This window comes from Polypterus senegalus, chromosome 4 (assembly GCF_016835505.1).
Source record: "Polypterus senegalus isolate Bchr_013 chromosome 4, ASM1683550v1, whole genome shotgun sequence".
NCBI classification, from domain to species: Eukaryota; Metazoa; Chordata; class Cladistia; order Polypteriformes; family Polypteridae; genus Polypterus; species Polypterus senegalus.
Genome location: NC_053157.1, coordinates 73,888,193 through 73,914,122, shown reverse-complemented (window position 1 = coordinate 73,914,122; position 25,930 = coordinate 73,888,193). Strand labels below are relative to the sequence as shown.

At 35.5% G+C, this 25,930-nt stretch overlaps 1 protein-coding gene across 1 annotated transcript in view; it reads right to left on the bottom strand.

The window, feature by feature from the left end:
• The window catches only part of cracd (capping protein inhibiting regulator of actin dynamics), a 310,383-nt gene that overhangs the window by 125,846 nt on the left and 158,607 nt on the right, over positions 1-25,930 (bottom strand). The window contains exon 3 of the mRNA XM_039750891.1: positions 21,189-21,271. The gene's annotated coding sequence lies outside the window, so the exon portion shown is untranslated. The remainder of the gene's footprint in view (positions 1-21,188; positions 21,272-25,930) is intronic.

Sequence of the window (25,930 nt, the reverse complement as noted above, 5' to 3'; positions counted from 1 at the left end):
TTTTTATTCCTATGATGTGTATATGATTTATATAATTTCATTTATTTAAGTATTTTTAATCCATAATTTTTAACAATTATTTTTTTTATTTTAATTTTATTGCACAGTACAGGCTGCTCACTGAGCTACATTTCACTGTATATCCCAGTGTGTTTATATGTGACAAATAAAATTGAAATCGAATGCAAATCTAATATAATCAGAGTGCTTGTGATCATCTATCAAGTATAATATGGTAAGGCAAGTTCTGTTTTCTGTGTTTTTAATGCTTCGTGTTATTGTTAGTAACATGTAATTTGTAGTTCTGATGGATGTATTTTCTGATTTTATGGAAGAGGAAATGAATAAGCACAAGGGAAGGACTTCGGAGTGGTCTTTGTACAAAGTCAAGGATAAAATCAGGAAATAAATACTAGCATAGGAAATATCAAACTTGAAAAAGGCAAGACAAAAGATCCCCAAATATTTGCCAATACAAAGTATTGTATTTAATTTTTTTTTAATTCAAGGCTTGAATATCCAAAGTTTTTACATAAAGTTTGTGTGATGATGTCACATTTGGTAATGTCAGACAGCATCGTGATCAGCGATGCCTGCTAGGACATCCAAACACAAAATGTTGTAATGATAATGTCAAATTAAACTTTGGAATAATAAATGCAAAATTAATAACAACAAAATCAATTGCAGACTGGTTCTAGGAGTTTACAAAACTAAATTTATGACATCTGCAAACTGTCCCAATAAAACATTGATTGCTATTAAAAGTGCGGGTATAGTGTGTCTGTTTCAGGTAGTGATTTGATGTGCGCACACAGAAAGGAGAAATTGTGCTGGATGAAGAGCAGAGATCCTACCTCTCACCACAGCTCATCTTCCTAAAATTGGAAGTCTCTCTTATTCTATGGAGGAACACACAGGAAGGCACTCTGTAATGGTGCCCTTTCATGTGGCTTCAGTTGTTTGCTTATTACTCTGGATATTCAAAACTAGTGTACTGAAAAATTCCTGTTATATTAAACTGTTTGTGGCAAAACTATTGGAAGAGACAATACTGAAAAACAACAAGGGAAAAGCACAGCAGAATAAAAATATAATTAGTGGATGCTCACTTGTAAACCACTTCACTCCATGCATTAATTAAAGAGACAGTAAACATTATTTAAAGATTGACACAAAAATTATATTCAAGTATATTTAACTGATAATAAGTTATCAAAACATTCAACTGAAAATAAGTTATTGATACATTCTTATATCTATACCTTATAAATGATAGGCTAGCTTGACTTAATGAGGATGCTCTGTCTCTTTAATAACAGAAACACAACACTTTGCATTTATAGTACCTGTTGATTCATCTGAAAATACCTCTTCACTTATAAACTGCTTATTGCCTTTTTTAGCTGTTGTCATTGTAAAACAAACATCTCACTGAAAACAGAAATGTAAAAAAAACTGATTATCGATTAGACACTCCATGAACAAACATCAGGAAGTACTTTACTCATTAATAATAAAATTAAACACGTGTTGACAACTTTAACTAGAGGCTGCTATTTGCAATTATTTTAATCATAAAGCTTTTTAAAATACTATACATGTAATGCTTAAACATACTAAAAGGAAAATCGTAGATTTAAAAAAATAATGTTTCTTTTTTAGAAAGGAAAAAAATACATATAAAGAGAACTGCAAACAACTGTCAAAATAATAATTAGGGTGATTAATTTGGACCATGTTTTCTGTGAGTGCTCTTATGGTGTGAGGCTAATACTAAATGCTGTTTTTCAAAAGACTACAACTCATATGTAGAATAAACTAGACAAAAGCTCCTCTTCAAACAAAATCAAATTGAAAAGAATGCACAGTCACCGTTCAGATCAAGAATTCCTGGATCACAACATGTCAACTCTGGTGCTTGCTACTTTAGTAAATTTAAATAACTGACAGAATTAATTTACAGCTGATTTGTAAAACAAAATATAAAACTTCTCCTATTAGAACTGTGACTTTGGTGTTCAGAGTTGGGTGGTAATGTGTTACATTTATTCCATTAATTGTACTTAAGTGGATTTCTGGAAAACCAGTACCTATCACTGCGGTGGGCTGGTGCCCTGCCCTGGGTTTGTTCCTGCCTTGTGCCCTGTGTTGGCTGGGATTGGCTCCAGCAGACCCCCATGACCCTGTGTTAGGATATATCAGGTTGGATAATGACTGACTGACTGACAGTACCTTTCAGTAGTTTGAGCAATAACACTTTTTACTTTTACTTAACCACATTCCAAAAAAATTATTTTATTCCACTACATTTCCATCATCCTCGTTACAGTTACATTTGAATTTTTTATATTTGATCTTTTAACTTCAGGTCTCTTCTACTATGAGAGACTTGAGACAGTTTCTCGCTGTCAGCTGGCTTCTTCTGTGGATTTTACTCATCAGTTCCAGCAATCAGTCTCCTTCTAGTACTGACAGCTAATAGCAAAGACCCATATAGCTCTGTGGATTTCACTGACCATAATTGGCTGTCAGTTACAAATGTCCTGCTAATATTCATCAATTCATTTAATAGTAGTATATTAGTAGCCTTTGGATTTGTAGACTAAAAGAGAGGTCTTAAAAAAGGAGACAAGACGGTGTTTCTCAGTTAGCAAAGGAGAGTTCACACTACCAAGCCATTCTGCAAAGGTCTACTCAAGAAACTAAATATCACACCTGAACCTCATGTTTAGCAAGAACAACATGGGTTCCTTCCTTGCCAGGAATACTGAACCAACAGTTTACCATTTGCACACAAATCTGGAGCTCATGAGAATTTATCAATCCTTTGTTACACCTTCAAATCTGAAGTTATGGTTCACTCCTGGTTGGTGCTCTGCAAGTAAATGGTAAGCGGCTGCTTCAAGTGAATGTGTTCAGGGATCTCATTTGTCTTACTCACAAGTTAGGGCAGAAGAGATGGTGAGATTGACCAATGAAGAGGTCACTAGGAAGGCCTAGAGAATGTGGGGAGAGTGAGGTCTAATCAATCTAGCTTAGTGCTCTGCGTCAATGGTCCTCACCAGGAAACAAGGAAATAAAATGCATATCATAAACATACCAGTTGCCACTTAAGACCTAATTCCTGCTAGTTGGTTGAAAGAAAACAATAAATACATCACTATCAAATGGCACTTATCCTAATGCCTACACAGACAAGCTACTGAAATCAGATTTAGATTGTCTCCTTAGATCATCTCCTCTAGTGGCAGTTTATTATAATCAGGCTTTTCCATTTAATAATTAAAATGTACTTGTATGTGAATTGAAACACATTAAAAATGCAAATATATATACTGTAATATGTGTAAATTATATGTTTCTATTCATGTTCTGTGATGTGTATTTGAGTCTTGTTGCATTTTATGTTTTGCTTTTTTTGCCATACTATATTGTTATTTGTGGGCTCTAGGCTTGTAAATGAAAATGTACTACATAAAATTAAATAAAGTTGAACTAATGAATGCTTCTAAGCAAGTACAAATTGAACAGAGACAAAGGTGACAGGGGTTTCAAGGTAAAGTAATCATAATCACTAATCATGGTGCCAGAGGGTGGTGAATTATTGCATGTTGATTAGGACATACAAGTAAGAATTTCAGTGCACTCTGTACATGTGACAATAATGACCCTATAAACCCATAATGAGACAAATTAAGAACTATACCAATAGAAAATGATGGACTTGGCTTTAGAGAGTTCATATGATATGACTGACTCACTAAACTGATGTCATAGTAACTACACCTTTTTCTCAAGAGGTATTGTTTAATTACAAGATGCTTTATGAAAGTATATTCTAGAGTTCACTTACTATATTAGTATATTTTCCATTAATTAAATATGTTTGGAAAATATGGGCAACAAAATTGTATTTCAGTATTACGGAACTCACTGTACCACATGCAATCCAAAAAACAGCCATACTCATTCCTCTTGAGGTTCATGTTTTTCAGAAACTATTATATAATCAGCAGACCCCCGTGACAATGTATTCGGATTCAGTGGGTTAGAAAATGGATGGATGGATTATATAATCATTAGATATCTTTGGTAAGTAAAAATACATAAACACAGCAAGTGTTAAAAATTTGTAAAATTTCTAAACCTTCTTCTAGCTAAAAGGGAAGAACAATTTTCATCTGTTGAATTTAAGGAACTTTTGATTGACAGAAAATCTTAAATCCCAGATCTTTTAAAGACTAGAGGTGGCAGATTCCTACACATTCCTAATTTCTTCAAACTACATAATGTAAATGTTTCTGGGTAGAAAGTGAGATAAAACAATTCAAAACAAATGGCAATGATAGGCTGTGAGCTAGGAAGTTCTCATCCCAAGGTACAACTATAGGCATTATCAAGTCAAACAAAGTTCTGAGTATGGAACAGGAAATAAAATTAAAGAGACCGAGTAAGCATTAGAATAAAAACATTGAATGTCTAGAAAACAAGCATAACAAGAATGAGAGAGTCAAAGATAAATGAAACAGTCACTCATCCACCTGTGGATAATTAGGTAGAATACATTACACATGAGTGTGGTGGGCTGGCGCCCTGCCAGGGATTTGTTTCCTGCCTTGCACCCTGTGTTGGCTGGGATTGGCTCCAGCAGACCCCCGTGACCCTGTAGTTAGGATATAGCGGGTTGGATAATGGATGGATGGACATTACACATGAGAGACCAAAAAACGCATATTCAAACAAATAGAGACAAGCTCAATACATATTTTTAACAATTATCTTGTTGATACTTTCCACTACCACTAACCTGATGAATGAAGTATTAGTGTCATGGCTGGCTTCAAAGATGTATGGGAAGCCCTCCAGTGGCACACACCCACTGGAGTTTAGGAGAAGTGCAGGAGAACCTCAGTTTTGATCTTCAAAATCTGTGTACATTTCAAGATCAACTATGCTGTAGGGCTATGTTTGTATGCACTTATCCAAGAGACATATACATCACCAACACCTGCTTTATATATACAATATGTTATGGAAATGTACCCTGGGCAATGTCTGTTTATGTCACAGACTGACACAGATCTGTGTTTTTGCCATATAAATTTTGTATTACAGCAGGAATTTTCTTCCACTTCAGAGCAGAAAAGTTCACATCAAAGTTTTAAGTTCAATATAGCCAGGGCAAGAAAATAATTGCAGTGCAAGGGCCAACGTGTTTTAAACAACATTGATTAAGCATTAAAGTTATTGAATTTTTCATCCACCACTTAACAGTTTTTGGTTGTAATTCCCATGGAATAGGACTAATTCTTAATTTTAATTTTTATTAGTATACTGCCCATGTATTATGTATGTGTGTAATGCCCATACTGGCTTACTATAGAAAATGAGTTGCTTGTTAACTTAGAAAAGCCTTGTAAGAAAAAGAACATAATGACTGAACATTTTAGTAACCTGAAACCAGTGCTGGTGCCATTTATTTTGCTTTATCTTCAAAAGTCTTCTAGGCTTATTTGATGCTGTTATGGTTCACCTTATTTTAGAAATATATTTCTCCTAAAATCAATTCTTCCTCAGACCTTTACAGATTGTCATGTAATTAGAAGCACCATCCTACATTTTTTGGATTATTCTAAAAAATTAGTCACTGAATTTTGTTATTGATTTCTCTGTCTTTGATGTCGTGCCTGTAGTTTTTTTCTTTTTCGACTTTGTACTGGCCTAACGTTTTGGTTCTGATTGCCTCTATACAATAATAGTTTTTTCAGTTTCAGCCTCTTATAAACTTTTAAATGTCCCTCTCCTGAGGCCTCATGCATAATGCCGTGTGTAGAATTCACACTAAAACATGGCATACAGACAAAAGTGGAAATGTGTGTACATACAAAAAAATTCAGATGCACAAAATTATGAGTAAGCCAACTTCCATGCTTTTCCACTACATAAATCCCAGACAGCGTGAAAAGTAACGCTCATGCACGTGCCCCGTGCTGTGGTATTTGGAATAGTTTGGCCTTTCCATGGACCATTATATTGTTACAGGATGAGTGTAATCAGATGCCTTAAATTTATAAATGATATTTGGTTATTTTCAGTGTATTTGATAAAGATGTGTCAGGGATGTGAATCTAAAAAATAAAGGGAAACCACACAGGACCAGGAGCACTGCTTTGATGCTGGGAGCTGCCAGTTTGCAAAACCGAGCTGAAAACTTGCGCACGCAATGGATTGAGCTGGTATGATAATGTGCGTGGCTTTACACCAAGTTTAGTTTTTATACATCTCAATGTGATTTTGGAAACGGCTGTACGCAACATTTTTGTGCATACACACCATTTATACATGAATCTTTCCTTTACAATCTGATTTGTAGCACAACAGAAGCACAGCAGCAGTAACCCGATAGTATGATGCTGCAACCATCATTCTTCGAATTGTGTTTTTGAAATGATGTATGTTATTTGAGTATATTCAGTGCTTAGCACTGAAGCTAGAAAGCTAAACTTTTTATCTCTTATTGATTCTGATCTCAGTTTCATTCACATGTCTTCTAGTGGCATTACATCTGTGGCCTAGTAGCTAAGGTACTGGACTATACAGAACAGGGATGCCAGTACAATCCCCATTTCACATAGTCACATAACCTAATGCAAAAAATACATTTACAATTTTATTATAGATCTGTAATTCTACAGCCCCTTGGGATAGTTTTCTCTTCTGAATGGATCCATATAAAATAAGCACTAAAGTACAGTTTTATTGATTAAAAGTACAATGTTTCTTAACAATGACTTCTATTTTGCCAGTCTTCCATGTAGCACAGATTTTTTGAGCAATCATGTAATTGTAGCTGCACGCAGTTAATTTTCTTTTCAACTGAATTCTGTAACTCCTTTCCCACAGGCCCCCTGGTGGTCTCCTGACCCATGTACTCTGCTTTGGGAAATCCAGTTCATAGTAGTCACACTTGTCTTAATTTCTTTATGATGAACTGTGCTAGGCTTGTTTGGGATTTTCAATAATTTCTGAATTTTAGGTATAGGTTTGTCGTAAATAAGCGAAGGTTACAACTTGTTGAAGCAGTCATATGCAGCGCTTTTATTTTTTGGGACAATTACCTTTTTAAATGTATCTGCAAAATTTTACAATCACTTTTGACATTATATGGATTTTATCCTAGTAGCAGACAAGTCTCAAAAACAAATTTTCATACCTGCTTCAATCAATATTACAACAAAATAATATGTGAAATATAAGATGGGTATGAATGCTTTTCATAGCTAATGAAAGTGCCAAATGTACAGTAGGTTTTAAAGCCTACAGTTTAAAAGTTATGTCCAGGCATGAACATCAGCAAAAGCAGGCACCATTTATGGTGCCTCACTGATCACAAAAGGTGTGAAAAAATAAACTGGAACCAGAAATATGAGTGCATACGTTCCTTGTGCTGAGCTAAGCTGCTTAACACAGGGTTATAAAAGGCATGGATATCACAAACACTAGACTAATGGTTCTCAAGTTCAGTCCTGGTACCTAGTACTATACCCAGAGGCTTTTATTCTAATTCACAAATAAATTAGTTACTGTTATGTTCCTCTGATTTGATTGTTTAATTAGCTGACACTTTGCCTTATTTTACATTCTGAAAAGTGCTCTGATATGATGTTTACATTAAGAAGAAATTCAGATTTTTTTGCCATATCTTTAAAAGCACCACTTTCTTTTACAGTTTTCATTTTAATTCACCTTTTGTGGAGTTTTAGCTTTAAAATGTATTGTCACATGTGAATCCCTGGATCATCTTCTGGGCTTCTGTGAGGTATGTACTACCACCCCAGGTCAAAAGAGGGCACTGGTGCTAACCTTATCCTCTTCTGTTCCATCCACAGTGCTGAATAAAACCCACTGAGGGCATTTGAGGGCTGTGAACTTAGTACATGTGACAATACTGACCCTATACATACAGTACATTTTAAATCACAAAAGTAATGTGTCTATTACATTTGGCATGATTCACATATTGTTTGTTTCATCTAACTTTTTCAATTATCACATTTTTTCACATGAAACTTATGTCTTTCAACATTTTTAGTTTTACTTTGATTATTTAAAAATGTATTTTAATTTCCCCATTCATTAAAAATAAGGAACATATTAGGCATGAGTATTTTATCATATTAAATACACAGATATACGCTGAACCATCTCTTCTCACATCTTTTCTTATAAGCTATTAGTTCCATTATATTTATTAAAAATTATGTGCATCTCTAGTTCAAATTCAAGTAGGGACATTCTCAGATCCTATACTGTAGATACTTGAAAATAATTAAGTTAATTGGCTAGGAAAAAATTGGGACTGAGCAGTAGATATGGAATCAGTTATAATTATTCTACACAGTGTGCAATACATCATGGGAAACATCCATTTAAAACCTTTGCTGTCATAATCAGTACAAAGTGACAATTGTTGCATCTAAAAATCGTTCTCTATCCCTATTGTGAACACTCATAAAATTATAATGGTTGGAGACTTTAACTGTGTTTAAATCCAGACCTGGATAGATCCTCAGCTACAATGGCGATATCATTGAATACTACAAAAATAATTACACAGTTTGTAAGGGATCATAACTTATCAGACCCATGGAGGTTTTTAAATCCTAACCTAAGAGCATATTCCTGTTTCTTACCAGTACAACATTGCAACTCATGAATTGTTTATTTTCAAATAGACAATAATTTTTTGCCCACTATCAAATCTTGTAAGTGCGATGCTATTGTAATCTCTGACCATGCCACTCTGATCTTGGAGCTTAAATTACTGCGTCCTACTCACTCATCTCATAACTGGCGTCTTAACCCCGTGTCATTATCTAAAGAGAACTGTACAGAATTTATATCCAAGCAAATGAATTATTTTCTTGAGACAAATGCATCCTTAGAGGTCTCAGCATGTATATTCTAAGAAACTCTGAATGCCTTTTTTAAGAGGACAGATTATTTCATATCTTTCTAACAAAAATAAATCGGAAACCAAGAAGGCGTTTGAGTTACTTTAATCAGTGAAATTACCAGAATAGATCTAGAATACAGCAGGTCTCCAAATGAGGCACTTTATAGGAAAAGACAGGTTTTGCAATCACAATCTAACCGCTTGACTACTAAAGAAACAGAACAGCTTATCACAAGCACGAAGTCCGTAATGCCATAACAACAAATAACAACATAGATGGATAGATGGGGGTGAGGGGTGGGGGAGGTGTAATTGGTAGGGCCTTTGATGATGTCACTTCCAGTCCAGACTGTGGCACTTTTTATTTTCTGGCCCCTTTGATGATGTCACTTCCGGTACAGCCAACACCACTTCCAGTTTCTGAGGCCTTTGATGATGTCACTTCCGGCCCAGACAATGTTACTTCTGGTTTTCGGGCCCCTTTGATGATGTCATTTCCTATATGGGCCTTTAAAACCATCATTTTGCTTACAATGAATCAGTTCTGTCTTGGACTCAGTCTGGTGAACATCTCTGTTACTTTAAAAGCCTTTTGCACACAGGGATATTATACGGGTGGCTGCCCCAAACCTTTTTATGATGTATGGACTCAATTATTGTCACAATGTATACATATTTATCAGAATCACTTTAGTATTAAATAAATTGCCCATCATCATGACATATCATCCTTCAGGATCACATATTACGTCTGACACTACAAATGGGAAAGTTCTATGTATTTAAATTCCCACACCCCAAGCTTTCTTTCTATAGCTGGAGTGAAAAAATTGGCCAATCCAATCCCTTCTCAACCAAGACCAATCACAGAAAACTACACATTATTGAAAAGGACTGAAAATCAGCTATTCAATGGTATTGTGTCTTACACTGTATGTGGCGTGAGATAGGTGGCATCTTTGATAAATTCAGATTCACTCAGCTGTCACGTTATGTTCACCTCAACATATACTTGTGCAGCTCGCACATTTTACTAATTAAAGAGAACAGATAACAGGGAATCTTATCTCTCTATTATAAAAGAAAATCTTGAGACGAGACTACTGCCAAGAGATTTTTTCAAGTCCCACCCTCCTCTCAAACATTTCAACCACGCCCATGGTCCTCTCACCTCTCATTCGTGTAAATGCTTTTGTTAGTCACAGTTCCTGCGCTCTCAGCTCTTATAAATTTTTATGTTTTCCTCACTTTAAGCTCCCAATAAAAGAAGACTTATTATGTCCAAATTTTATTGAAGAATTTCATCTTGAAGGGTTATCAACAGAAGAAATTAAAGTACAGGCAATTTTAGCACTGTGAAACAATGAAGTCAAATGAATTAAAGAGAAAATTGTCGAGTGGTTACACGGCAATGGCATGTAAAATTTTAACAGGAGACGAGAAAGGTAATGTAGTACGTCTTCCACGGATAACATTAGACATCAAAGGAGATCTTGATATGCCATTCGTATTAAAACGTTTACAGTTTGCCATTACAATAGCTTTCACTATGACAATTAACAAATCACAGGGACAAACATTCGAGAAAAATCGGTTTATTTATTCGAGAGAAAGAAATGATATTCACTCACGGGCAGTTATACGTTGTGTTGTCACGATGTAAGTCCAAACACAGAATCAAAATTCAATGCAATATTGACGAAAAGGTAATTCAAAAAATTGTTTTTATAGAAGTTTTACAGTTAAAGTGTAAGTTTAAAAAGTATTTGCTTATTAATTTCAAAGCCAAACAGAACAAAAACTTATAACGCAATGAATACCTCTAATGCAACATGCAATATGATTTTCTTTCAATTTATTACGTTTTACTATTTTTTTACTACAGTTAATTACTTGCCGTAATGTAAAATAATTCTGTTATGTATATGTAACAATTCCCAATCTGTTTAAATTGTACATCCGCTAAAGATAACATTTTTGCTTTTGATTGAGTTGTGGATTTATTGAAAAGTATACAAACCACTTTGACATATAGACATAAGTGACTACTACTGTATAATTCTAAAGTAAACATCCCATACAAAGAACTACTTTAGATGGGGCTCTTTATATGTATTGTTCTCTTTGTCAAGTGGCAGTTGAATTCTATGGGTTTTTATTGATTGTTTTTAGTTGTAGGGTGTTGTACCGCATTAGCCATTATGGATGCAAGTCAAGCAAAATGACACATTTTATTGGCTAACTAAAAAGATTACAATATGTAAGCTTTCGAGGAAGCTCAAGCCCCTTCTTCAGACAAGATGTAATAAATGTTTTCAAAGCATACAGAATGTTACCCATATTTATCTGACTGAGTTGTGTTCTGTTATAATGTTTAATTTAGAATAAAATAGACAAAAAGCAAAGTGGACACACATGCAATATTCTTTCACCATGCTCAAAAACATGTGAATTATACAGAATATAATTTCTGAATATAGTAATGCCACTTACTGCCATAGCCTATGTTTAAATCTGAGGTCACATGGCACTTATGCACAGAATTCTGATTTAGAACAGCATGTGTACTTGAGTTTGAGTAGCAATGCCCCATGCTATATTAAAACTATTAAAAGCAGTGCTTTTATGTTTCCTATTCTTTAATATATAAGGTCATTAAAAATGGATCCACTAAACGCTGTAAATAATCAGGGAAGCATTTAGCCAAACTGGGTAAAGCCAGATAATGGCACTTTAAATGGATTGTTGCTGTTAACCACCAAAGCATTAGCAAGGTTTTTTATTTTTTGGAAGCAGATATACCCTAATAATATTTAAGAGCAGACAGATGTAGATATTTTTACTTCTATTGCAAATATCAGGGTATTATGTGCCTAAATGCTTTTTAAGAGCTATGGTGTAGATTGCCTCAGTTAATTTCACGTCTGATCGTTTCCCCAAATGCAGGTGTGAATCTAAGCTGAATGGGATAAGCAGTGATTACTCATACAACTCTAATTATATCTACATCATGAAAAATTCATACAAACACTCACAAACTAAAGGATATAAAATATCTACAGTATGTGAGTAACACAAAATGCACAGCATCAATGGGAATAGCTTCTCTGTACTCTGATTAAATTTTGTAATTCCCACAACTATGTGGAGGAGTTGTTACAGCTGTATCTTCTTAGTTCCAGAGATCTGGGCTTGACCTACAGCCAAAACACTTTCAGTTTGGAGTTTGCATAATTTCTATCTAGTAGCTACCAGTTCTTCCCAATATATGGAAGTACACAGTTGGGTTAACAAAAAAACTGCTGGTAGCACACTACCAGAACGAAGACCTATACTTTGCATCTTGTGATGCTCCTCTGAAAATGATACTGTGAACACTGAAATCCTCTATAGCTTTCCAGAAAGGCTTTGTGAACTCTGTACTGGTGATGCTGTGCAGAGATCAGCAAATTACAAGTACAGGCAATATAAAGCATTGACAGTTACTTTGGTGGCTTGGCATACACTATGTATATATTATAAAAGGAGTAGGCAAGCTGAAACAGTGTTTCTCTAGTGCAAGGGACAGGTTGTAGGATGTGTGAGCTGCACAAATATTGGCAGTGCTTTCAGTGCTGGTGAAACTGGGCTGAGAGGGTACAATATCCCAATATTACGTATGGAACCCTACAGCATTTGACTCCTTAGGGTACTTATGTGTGTTTGGGGCAGAAGAGGAACAATAGGCAGTGTGCCCTAAAATCCACTATGCAATTAAGTAGTGGCAGGAACACCTGTTATCTAATACAGTATGTATCTCTCTGCTCCCTAGTATTATGGACAAATGTCAGGACAGTTTTGCCTAGCCCTATATTGAATTCAGTTATGCAGAAATAAAGAAAATTCTTTCAGGTTGCCCTCAAGATCTCTCTTGTTCTTGTCTTGACCCAAGAAAGAACCTTTGTTCCACATACTGTATCTGCAACAAAGGTTCACCTTCAGAGCTCATCCAAGGTATACAATATGCCTCCGGGACAAGAGGAGACGCTGCAACTAATTATGTTCTCTCCCTTTCCCTCCACAGTGATGAGAGGACACCATGTGAGGGTAACTGACTCCACCCCTTCCTCATAATTTCTGAGCCAGACACAAAGGGCATCTTATGCTGACCAAACAGCCTATGAGACAGAGCTCCTTAGACAGACGAGCATTCAAGGAACTGAGTTGTTCTTGAGACCTCCAGAGAGGCTACCTAGTGTTTTGTGTTTCCAAACCAAAAAACTGACAGCTCTTTTTTGTTTATATTTGTTGATCAACGACTTTGAAGTAAATAGGGAAGGAGTTGAAACCCCATTTATTCTGTGGAATTGTCATTCCTTGCACCTAAAAGACTCTTCTGATTACATGCCAGCTGAATCTAGATTCATGTGGAGAGTGAACAAGAATTCAGCTAGAAGGACAAAGAGCCTTGTATGAAGAAAGAAAGGATGAAGGAGTAGTGGGGTGACAAAGAAATGTTTTTACTTTGATGTGTCCCCTTGTTTTTGTACATTTTGCTTCCGAAAGCGCTGTACATTTCTGTGCTGTTTCCTTTTTCCATTCTCTGTCTTTTATTTTTGGTTTCTTTGGTGTTCTGTGAGTTTGGAGATTGTGAGAGCACCCCCTTGAGGGACCACATATTTGACAAATGTGTAAAGTAGAGAAAAAACACTTTCATCTGCCAAAAACACTTATGTAGCCTATACATTTAGAATATATCAGGAAAGGTTTCACATATCTAGAGTCTACAATATGTTTGTAATATAATATACATGATCTTATATCACGTAGTGTGACTCTGACACCCTATGTGTTATAACCTAATCTGGGGTGCTAGTAAGAAATGGGCTTTTCTACAGATTCTGCCCAGAGCACCTTTAAACATAGCACTTATAACAACTGTCAGACACATGTAAGGAAGACAAAAACTGTCTCTCTATCACACTTGAAATATCATTCTGGCTATGGTTGGTTTATTGTTTGCACCTGATGTGGTTCTTACTCCCTGGGACCATAAAATCAAAAAAGCCAGTCAAAAATAAATGAATAGATGGATTAGCTGTTTGAGTTAGAGCCATATAACGCACTCCAAGTGATATTCCATCATTCCTTCTATTTTAACCTTGGAAGCCTCAGTTTAATGTGGCTCACGTTGAAATAGAAGCAGTCTTATATTTTAAGTCAGCCTTTTATGCATACATTAAACAATTCCCTTTCTAATCTAGCCTTTTCTAAATTACATGTATCCATATTTGTTAACAATTTGTTTTTGAATAACATATATTTATATAATATACTCCACCCCAAATCTACATTTCACCTGCTACAATGTTTTACTCATGATCACTTATACACAGACTTCAAGGCACACTGGTTTGTGCTGCTACTAGATAGATCCAGGGTCCTAGATTCAAATCTTGTTGCAGCCACTGTTCATATAGAAATGAATGCTCGCCCTTCTTCTACAAAGGTTTTCTTCTTGTGTTATCAAGAAAGTTGAGGTTAGGTGAATTTAAATTGTCTCCCTGTATGGGTAAGCACAAGCATGTTCCCCTACCTTGTGCCCAGTTCTTCTGAGACAGGTTCTGCTCTTGTGGCCCTTTATTGGATTAAATTGGTCTGAGTATATTATGTTATATACACCCTCACACAAATGTAACCTGTGCTGATAGTATATTTTTCACTTGAGCCAATACCCCTTAAATCTGAACCCTTCTATCCATTACCAAGACTTACACCATATACGTAACTTCTTGATTGTCTAGTGTTACCTGGAAAGCACTTGATAAACACAGAACTACTGAAATTTCCAGCTTGTCAATTTATCCCCTAAGCATTTTGTCTGACACCTTAAACTTGCTTATTGAACTGGCAAGACTACAACCTCTTTGTCTTAAATACATCTTTACTATAGTATATGTTTCAAAACAGGATTAACCTCAGCTCTTTCAGGAATTTACTACTGGTACACATAGGGTAGTCTTAATCTTGTACAATGGGAAAGCAGTCTGCTATTCAACATACAACATCCCTGGGCAAACTGAAATAAAAATATAACATAACACATCTTAGTTTGAATCCATATTAGGCTGTGGGCATGTGAGTTACCTTGTTCTCATCTTGATCACAATAAGGCCAAAACAGACAGACATTCTGCCACAATTAAGCAATTTAGAAAATGGATGGTTTCATTAAAGCTGTGGAACTGACTAGCATTAAAATCTTTGTTAACATAAAAACATCTGTAAAAACTACAAGCATCAATGAAACAACTGCAACTGAAACCTCTCATATCCAGGCCACAACCTTGTTGAACTTCTCTAATCTGCCAGGCATTATAAACTAAAATAAGCCAAACCATAAAGATATAAGAGCAGTTTGTTTCCACAAGCCATCAAAATTATAAATAATTAATACATAAGAGATAAGATTTAATACATAAGATTTAAGAATACATGTAAATTTTATTTCATGTAGATTTGTTCATGGAAGTATAAAAAACTAACTCACAATTCACTGTAACTTTTATACCATTGCCTGTAATGCAGGAGTATCTTATGTTAGACATCCTAAATCCTATTAATTTTTTTCTGACTTTTCTGTGGGTCATGAAAAAAGATCCTTACAAACACAGTCTTTATAAAATAAGAGCTATAGTTATTCATTTATTTTATGTATCACTTCATTATGCAACAACATTTTATTAGACAATATATTGTACTGAAGCAGCATAAAATGTAGCAGGTCATAGTGAAAGCAAAATAAATCAGAAACCATTTCAATGAAAAAGCCACTGCAATAGAGACGTAATAGGCCAGCACAGGTTTTTAAATAGTGACAGTTTGCTTCTGTTAAAATAAGTGTAAAAGTGCAATAAACCTTCTTTAGAATTTTTGACCTAATTTTTAATAATAAACTACTAATTAAAGCAATAAACAACGAATCCAAAAATGTATAACAAAAATGCAGGCAAAAATGGCACAGGACTTTATTGTAATTTAATTCAACCTCTGCTTTGTGTAGTTTCCCTCGAGGTGCATCCCTCTAATCTTATTGCATTTTTTCCAAGTTGTTGGCATAATCTTGGCTTAATTTGGAAATATTTACTTGGAAATTGTGTTGTTTGCTTAATAAGGCAACCAAGAGAAAGCTGAAGTGCAGACAGCAATTCCCTAGCGTCACATGTTTGCATAATACAGTTCAAAATGCAAATAAAGAAACTAATTTGTTTTTTTATGCCTTTATCTATAATTTCTAAACAAGGAAAGGTGCTCCTGCTGCACCCAACAACACAAAATGATGCCAAGAAGGTCAGACAAAAATTGTGTTTTGCTAAAGCCACATAAATAGAAGGGAAGGATAAACAAAAAAAGGTCACAAAGCAACAGCTTAACAGCAAAACACAATAAATGTACAGCCCTGCTAGGACTAACTACATACTGTAGAAGCTGGACATTTTTCTGTCAAGTACAAGGGCTCATCCACTTGCTCACCATATAAGCAGTACAAAGCAAAATTCTCACTCACTTTTTTTGTCTCTGTCTTTGCCACCGACCTTCAGCCTCTCTTCCTTCCTCAAGTAAAGTGTTTGGTCCAGCTCACCTCCAGACTGCACACGTTTTATGCTTCTGGCTGTGAGGTAGCGTCAAAATAATTTCCTAGGCACTTTTCCATCCAAAGGTCTAATTACTCTAGAAGTGCACATCTTACTGCATTCCCATATTTGTTTACATGCTCACTCCTCAAGTGGGCTGTCCTCTTGTCCTTATGGCTCTGATCAGCACTATTCCTGTCTTACATGAACATTTCCTGCCAGGCAACCCCTTGTCTACCAGGCTGCCCAGCACAACTTTCAGAGTCATACTGTACAGTATGTATTAACATTAGCTTCTGCTTGTTTAAGTCTACATTGGTATGTTTTCTATGTTTCCCAGCTTTATTTTTCTGACATTCAATAATTTGTATATGTATCTGAACTTTTTAATCTTTCTGCTACATTTAATGTCATTCTGTTAGTTACTTGGGAAACTCTGCTGTTGCCAGGTTAGAATAACACTTGAGTTAAATAATCAGAGTTATCTAATTTAAGGATGAGATATGTCATTTCCGTACATTTGTTATTAACTATTCACTTCCACCTCAAAAGAATAAATCTTCCTAAATTCCAGATTTCTAACTTTGAGTTTTGGTTTGTTCTTTTCATGAAAGTTCATCCAATCAGGCTGATTTCAACTTGTTTAACATATCTGTATCCTAGTTTATCAATGCCACCTCTGCCACTCTGTAGTTTAAACAAAGAACACTTTTTATTTATGGATAAACCTTTACTGCTCCAAAATAATGTACACTTATTTTTATTTATGGATAAACCTTTGCTACTCCAAAATAGTGTATACTTGTTTTTATATAAGCAAATGCATCTAAATTAAATTTACTGAATAATTTTAAATTTTTTTTTTTTTTCTGCATACAAAAATGATTAACTGATTCACCTGCAGAGGTATGTAGGGTTACTATTTGTTAATAGCTTTAATTCTGATAATTCAGAAACATTTTAAATCATATTCAAAGGTCATTCTTTTTTTGGAACAGTATGGGACTACATTTCACAAGACAAATGTCAAACTGAATCATATTGGAGTAAATTACTATTGTAGGTTTACTGTTTAAAACATGATTTATTATATTTGAAAATGGTTCTAAACTGCTACATAAATATGTGCATTATAGCCTTAATTTTTTGTAAAATATGAAAACAACACAAATTGATCATAATATTGCAGAAGCATGATGGTTGAACAATGGATGAGGCCTGCTCCAAAGTAATTTTATCTAAACCATTTCATTCTCCAGCTACTATAAGCTTGCAAGGTCATAAATTAATTCCCCTGCTGCCATTTTTCTATCTATAACCTTATAAACATTTTGTATGTTGATATAATTAAGGTAGGTATTTAAATTGTCTTGAATTTGAAGGATGTTTTTCAGTTCAAAGTTATTTCTACACAAACATGGTATATATGCATTTGACATGTGAAATTGTTTCCAAAGCCTTGTGTTTTCTATAAATTTAAAAAAATATCTTGTCCACACATCTCTGAGTTTTAAAAAAAGGAAACATGCCCTCCATGTTTCCAAACAATGCTTGTGACAACAAAAGGGATCTGCAAATAATCATTTTGTCGCAAAATCATGATACTATTTTTCTCATGGTAAGAATAAGTTTTCCATTTGCTTGTGTGAGTTTGCACATAAATATGGAGGTATATCAAAACAAAATCAGCCATACGGCATGTTTACTGTGATTGGAAAGAAACCACCCCTCTGATGGAGTGAAAGGTTTGCAGAAGACAACCAGTGCTAAGGTTGCATGCACAGCTGGTTTTCTTTTAAAATGGCTGAATCTCTTACTACTGGTATTTTTTGTTCAAAAATTACATGTATAAGCTATTCCATAATGTGTGTGATCACAGGATGCAGATCAATACTTGACAACTATTATCTTGGCTTTAAAAATTAACAGTTTTGGTTAAGTTTTAAGGCTTTTGTTTATCAGCTATACCAGTGCCCCGTTAATTGCAATGTAAAATGACAGTGTGGGTAAGATATTTCTTAAAAATGACTGAAATTGCTGGAATTTGGATCATAATATCACATGTCATATGTATATATACTGTACCATATTTGTGAAGTAATAACTTTAAATTGAAATTTATCACTGCGGTGGGCTGGTGCCCTGCCTAGAGTTTGTTTCCTGCCTTGCGCCCCGTGTTGGCTGGGATTGGCTCTGGCAGACCCCAGTGACCCTGTGGTTAGGATATGGCGGGTTGGATAATCGATGGATGGATGAAATTTACCAAAATTATCCTTAAAAATTGTTATTTTTTTATATAATCACTGAATTATCTACATGAATCTCAGATATCTACACATATGTTTACTCATGTTATACACCTGCTTAATCCAATGCCTTCTTACATAAAACAGGAGCAGATCCCAGCCTCATCAATAGTAGTAGTGGTGGTAGCAGCAGTAGTACTGACCCTATCATTTTATTGCAAAGATAACTATTATGACAAAAAATATAGTTTTAAATTTGTGTGTAGTATTTAAATACTTCAAAACATAATTATGTACTAATTTGTTTACTTGGGATTTGTCATTTATTGCTCTCTATGACCCCAAACAAGATAAGCACATTTGAACACTGAAAGATGGATACTGCCCTTACAGTTTTAGGGGCTTGAGTAAAATTCCCAGCTCAGTGACTGTTTGTGTGGAGTTTACATGTTCTGATTGTGCTGGTGTTGTCTTTTTTAACATACTGTATGTGGTAACTGGAATTAACTGGTAGATCACATTATATATGGGAATGTGTTTTTAAACAAGCTGCTTGCTTTAATTTTTGGATATCAGTTACTGAGTCTCTTCTAAATTGTTCAGATTCCACTTATTTTGTATTTGTGTTTTGATATACTGTGTGACCCTTGTTCAGAGCTCCATTCTCACAACTTTAACTCTATTTGCCTGCAATGGATTTTATAATTGTTTCTCTAGACTTGGAACTTTTGCTCATTTATTTTTTACACTTTCTCTTTGTTTTAGTTTCATCTGGAGAATAAAAAAAATCATGGGATATAAACCCTCCATAAACATTGCAACCACCACCTCATCCTCTAAAGTAAGGCCTCATATTCTGCAAACCAATCTCAAACAAAGTTTAGATCCAACAAGCATGAAGGAGACTTTAACTTGTTCTCTAACCTGTTCTTTGAATGCTGCTGTAACAGTCTACTATACTGTCACATTTAGACAGGGCAAATTCCTTAGAAGCAGGACTGAAAACTCAGAATGTCATGAAACCTGATCTTCTGTCTACTCATGACGGAAGTATAAGTGTATTTACAAGAAAGATGCTATAGAAGAGAGACAGGAAATGAAAGGGATTCAGCAATGAGGCTAGAGGACTGAACCTGTCAGTTATCCCCAGGGAAATATAAAAGGGGCATGGAGAAGAGGGATATCATTTTGCCTTACTTATCTGATGGAACCAGAACTCTGCCTGAGGTTACTACAAGAGCCCACATGGGAACAAATTCTGCCTTTCAGTTAAATTACCAAAAACAAAACAATAATAATAAGTTACTTTGTATATATTTATATTGTTTATTAATGTTCAACATGCCACTGAAACTAGACCTATTTTCTTTAGGATACAGGGAAAGCGGGAACCATCTATGCACTGAGAATCCTTTTTCAAATAACCATACTAAAAGGTAAAGGAAAAAAACATATGTTAAGGAGCATTCAATTTATATTTTTTCTCATTTGTAACTTATAAAAATATGAGAAGATATACAGTACTTCCACAGAGAATGTTCATTCACCTGTATAAACTTTTCTTTCATCTTCCTTTAACTTAACATCATTTGCACATACTAGCTTTTCAAGTCAGTTGATAGGAAGAAAGAGAAAAGATTGAATGCCACCTATTATATGGTTGTACTCATTTATTTTATGCAGTATTATTATCAATATCTGCATTTGTTCAGTACAAACAGCTCAGCTCAGTCCCATATGAAGCACAAAACACACAACATACCTGAGGAATTTGAACATGATGGAGAAGATTCTGAAAAAGCCATGTCATTGACAATCTAAGGAGATTTTTCACAACAGATAAACGCTTAAATAAAAAACAAAATTTATATAACAGTCAGACAGACATACACTTGGCAGTACAAAAGTCCTAAGAACTTGTGTATGTAGTCATCTGTCTAAGGGAGCCTAAGGGTTGAGGTTCATGAAATTATGGAATATTACTGAGAAGAAAACAGATCAATACATGGATTACTGCACATTATACAAAAGTGCATAAACACTAATGTGAGGATTAAGAGATGCAGCTGGATTACAACATCCACCCATTGTCTAAACCTGCTCATCCACAGATGGTTTTGGAAGCTGGATCCTGTCTCAGCAAGCATCAGGCAGAAGGTAGGAACAAGCCCTGGACAAAGTACCAGCTCATCACAGGGTGAAATTAGCAAATGAAAATGTCATATTAATAAACAATTTTCAGAAGCACATAAACCAAATAATATTCTGAATGTATTACTTAAATATTACAATTTTGGAAAAGATGCAAGAATTAATCCAACAATGCAGATTTGCAATTCAATCTTGGTTTACTAAAAGAGAAATTTCTTACCCCCATGAAACGATTACTTCATCATCTGATTTACAAAAAAAATGTAAATCAAGGTCACACAAATCTCAAGTTCCAGATTAACACTGTAATGGAAAGATAAAAAAGGAAAAGGACATGAGAATGATCATTGGTCACTGAACATGGAAGACACTTTAAAAGACCAATGTCAACCCAGAACTTAACAATTCTTATTTTGCTGCCTTAGATTAATTAAGCTCCCGATAGTTATGTTCCTTTCATAACTTTAATGCCTACCCAAAAACTCAAACACTAATTAAAAAAAAGATTAGGCAATTTTTCTCTTTCTCCTTTTGGAGTTTTTTCTCCAGTACTATGTAGTAAGCAAGGTGTAGAATCTGATTATCTTTGCTTTGTTTAATGAAATCAGCATTGCAAATCAGAAGTAACCCCATCTAGTGTTACCAAGTTGTGAATTGAGATCATTTTTATTTATTATTTAACGATTAACAAGGAAAGCTAAAGTATATATGTACTGTAAATGTGGCTTTTAAGTAATTATGGGTTACAAGGTGGTACAGCTACTGTTTCATAGTTTCAAACACATTCATTAAATTCTGCAGTGGAGTGTAAAATCAGTGATATGTAGCATATAAGTTGATAAATATTTTGTATGTCTTTATTTGTAAGATAGACAAACCAACAAACCATGTTTCAAGAGGCATGTTTTACTTTACTTGTGAGGACAGTGGTGCTTTGATGTTTACCTAACCAAAAACAACCCTTCCAAAGTGTTTATGAATAATATAAGATGAGTACTTAATGATAGGAGGGATGGAGCATGTATCAAATTGGTTTGGCATGGGTGACTGTTTGTACTTACATGAGCCTATAAGCCATCCACCAGTGGAAGGCCAAAATCTACCTAGCTGGCAGGAAAAGGCTACAACTAAACAAGGCAAATGGGGAATGGGTTGCACCTGAGCACTTTTATTGGTTAATGGTCCCGGAAGGGACAAGAAGACTAATTCAGTCACTGGAATTGGACTGTGGCCTAAGTAGGCCTGGATGAACCAAGTAAGTTGTCTGCACCCATTGGTCCAGGATTTGTGATTGGAATAATATGTTGATCACTTTGCCCCTCTCTCTTACCATCTGGCTACAAAGAGATGACCAACTCTCTGTCTTTAGCAGTTTCTCCATGTTGAATACAAGGGTCTGTTTAATTAATCCATTCAAAGGCCATGTGGTAGCAAGTACAAACCTAAAATGAAGATAAGCCGAGAGCTGCCGATGGACGCAAGACACACTTAGGCTGCAACTGTCATATTTCAGCCTAAATAAACTGATCAAAAAATTAAAGGAACACTTTGAAAACACAACAGATCTCAATGGGAAAAAAAATCATGCTGGATATCTATACTGAAATGGACTGGGTAATGTGTTAGGAATGAAAGGATACACCATTGTTTGATGGAAATAAAAATTATCAACCTATAGAGGGCTGAATTCAAAGACACCCTGAAAATCAATGTGAAAAAATAATGTGCCATGCTAGTCCATTTTGCCAAGATTTCATTGCAACAACTCAAAATCGTACTCAGTAGTTGGTGTGGCCCCACGTGCTTGTATGCATGCCTGACAACGTTGGGACATGCTCTTAATGAGGCAACGGATGGTGTCCCGGGGATCTCCCCCCAGATCTGGACCAGGGCATCACTGAGCTCCTGGACAGTCTGAGGTGCAACCTGGAGGCATCAGATGGACCAAAACATAATGTCCCAGAGGTGTTCTATTGAATTTAGGTCAGGCAAGTGTGGGAGTCAGTCAATGGTATCAATTTCTTCATCCTCCAGGAACTGCCTGCATACTCTCGCCACATTAGGCCAGGCATCGTCATGCTCCAGGAGGAACCAGGATCCACTGCACCAGCACAGGGTCTGACAATAGGTCCAAAGATTTCATCCCGATACCTAATGGCAGTCAAGGTGCCGTTGTCTAGCCTGTAGAGGTCTGTGTGTCCCTCCTTGGGTATGCCTTCCCAAACCATCACTGACCCACAACCAAACCGGCCATGCTGAACAATATTACAGCCAGCATAACATTCTCCACGGCTTCTCCAGACCCTTTCATGTCTGTCACATATACTCATGTTGAACCTGCTCTCATCTGTGAAAAAGCACAGGGCTCGAGTGGTGGACCTGCTAATTCTGGTATTCTATGGCAAATGCCAATTGAACTCCATGGTGCTGGGCTGTGAGCACAGTGCCCACTAGAGGACGTAGGGCCCTCAGGCCACCCTCATGAAGTCTGTTTCTGATTATTTGGTCAGAGACATTCACACCAGTGGCCTGTTGGAGGTCATTCTGTAGGGCTCTGGCAGTGCTCATCCTGTTCCTCCTTGCCCAAGGAGCAGATACTGTTCCTGCTGATGGGTTAAGGACCTTCTACGGTCCTGTCCAGCTCTCCTAGAGTAATTGGCTGTCTCCTTGAATCTCCTCCATGCCCTTGAGACTGTGCTGGGAGGCACAGCAAACCTTCTGGCAATGACACGTATTGATGTGCCATCCTGAAGAAGTTGGACTACCTGTGCAACGTCTGTAGGGTCCAGGTATCGCCTCATGCTACCAGTAGTGACACTGACCATAGCCAAATGCAAAACCAGTGAAAAAACAGTCAGAAAAGATGAGGAGAGAAAAATGTCAGTGGCCTCCACCTGTTAAACCATTCCTGTTTTGGGGGGTCATCTTATTGTTGCCCCTCTAGTGCACCTGTTGTTAATTTCATTAACACCAAAGCAGCTGAAACTGTGACCTCTACTACTTAACTGACCAGATCGATCTCCCAGATGTTTCATTGACTTGATGCTATACTCTGATTAAATAGTGTCCCTTTCATTTTTTGAACAGTATATTACATTGTTGTTGTTATTGTAACAGTATATATGTTACACTCATTTTACTTGCGCTTATTATTTTGAGCATATTATCTATAATACATTAGTTAATTTAAAGTGTAACTATATCCTGCTGGTTCTTTCACTCTGTCTAATTGCCTAAGGTTATAGATAAAGAAGGGAAGGGGGGAGGAAGTGGTATAGTACCTGACTACAGAGTGGCAAGTGTATGGGATTTAAGATATTTTAAGGTCTACAGTAAAGGGCACGACAACAAAACAAACTTCTAGCCCAGTCAAGTATATGTGTGGAATTACACATTCTCCTTTGTCTGTATGATATTCTTCAGTATTCTGGTGCCCTCCCATGCCCTAAAAAGCTTTATTCCTTATGAAAAATAAATTTACTGCAATACATCATATGAATATGTGAAAATGACTTTCAATATAAATGTAAATTATATTTAGTTCAAGAATTAATTTTTAAAATTATATTTGAAGTATAACAAAATCTACATTTTCTATAATTTATTTTAGCAATATGTTTCCAAATGCACTGTAAGCAGTGTAACAGTGCTTCTCAAACAATGGGTCACAATCCACTTTTGGGTCATAATTACAATTAAAATGATAAATCAGCTCTTACTATCAGAAACAAAAATGTGAAGGAATTAAAACAGATACCAATAAGAAAGGTTTATAGTATGTTGGTGTAGTGTCATTTGTACTTTATCTGTTGTCATTATCATTTTTTCTTTTTATGTAAGCTTGAAAAATAATCTTAAAATCCATCAAAATATCATATTGTGTATGCTATGTGCATAAATGTGCATTTCTAATGCTTGTATTATCACAAATCTGCAGTTAAAGAATCACTTATGTAAAACAAAACTGGAGCCCACATTTTACCCATTATAATCCAAAAGAGATGCTTTGGCAAGGTTGCTTTCAGTTCCAAATTATAAAGCAAGTAGTGTACTAATGACAAAACTCCACTTTGAATTATATTTCTTACTTATACTAGGTCAGTTTATACATTTGGTCCAGTCTATATCAATATAAGCTACATATGCAACCAATGTTTTGAATGAAATATTTAATGCAATGTTAACATATTTTTACATATGTCTCATTATAATATTGTATACTGAATATTCTAAAAGATACCTTAAAGTATATTATAAATAGTTTTTACAGTATTTTTAAAATATTTATATTGCATATTTAGGAAAATACAATATAAAAATGATAATGTATCATTATAATGAAAGACACTATAATACATCCACCCATCCATTATCCATCCATCCATCCATCCATTATCCAGCCCGCTATATCCTAACTACAAGGTCACAAGGGTCTGCTGGAGCCAATCCCAGCCAACACAGGGCGCAAGGCAGGAAACAAACCCCGGGCAGGGCACCAGCCCACCGCAGATGGTTGAAACATATTTTAAGTATATTGTAAATATATTTCATTTTCATAAAGGCTCGTAAGTATAAACAAATTTTAATGTGTACATCAAAAATTCTTGCTACAGCCTGGTGTCTTGCCTACACATGGTTCCTACCTTTCACTTAAAGCTGCTCAAATAGGCCCCAGCTCCCCAAAACTCTGTAACAGAAAATTTAGATTCAGAAAATGGATGCATGGAAAGCAAAACAGATGTATTCCATGTGAACTGCTTTCGACTCTGCTCTTTGAGAAAAGTCTCCTTTGTACAGCACCTCATCCAATTTCTGTCACTGCGCAGCATTTTATAAACTATTTCAAATTATTATAAAAGTACAACCACCACTTAAGTTTTGAAAGTGATTTATAAGATGTCTTAACATCCTAACAACTGTAGCAGCTGTATACAAATGTGCTGCAGAGAAATTATTTACACT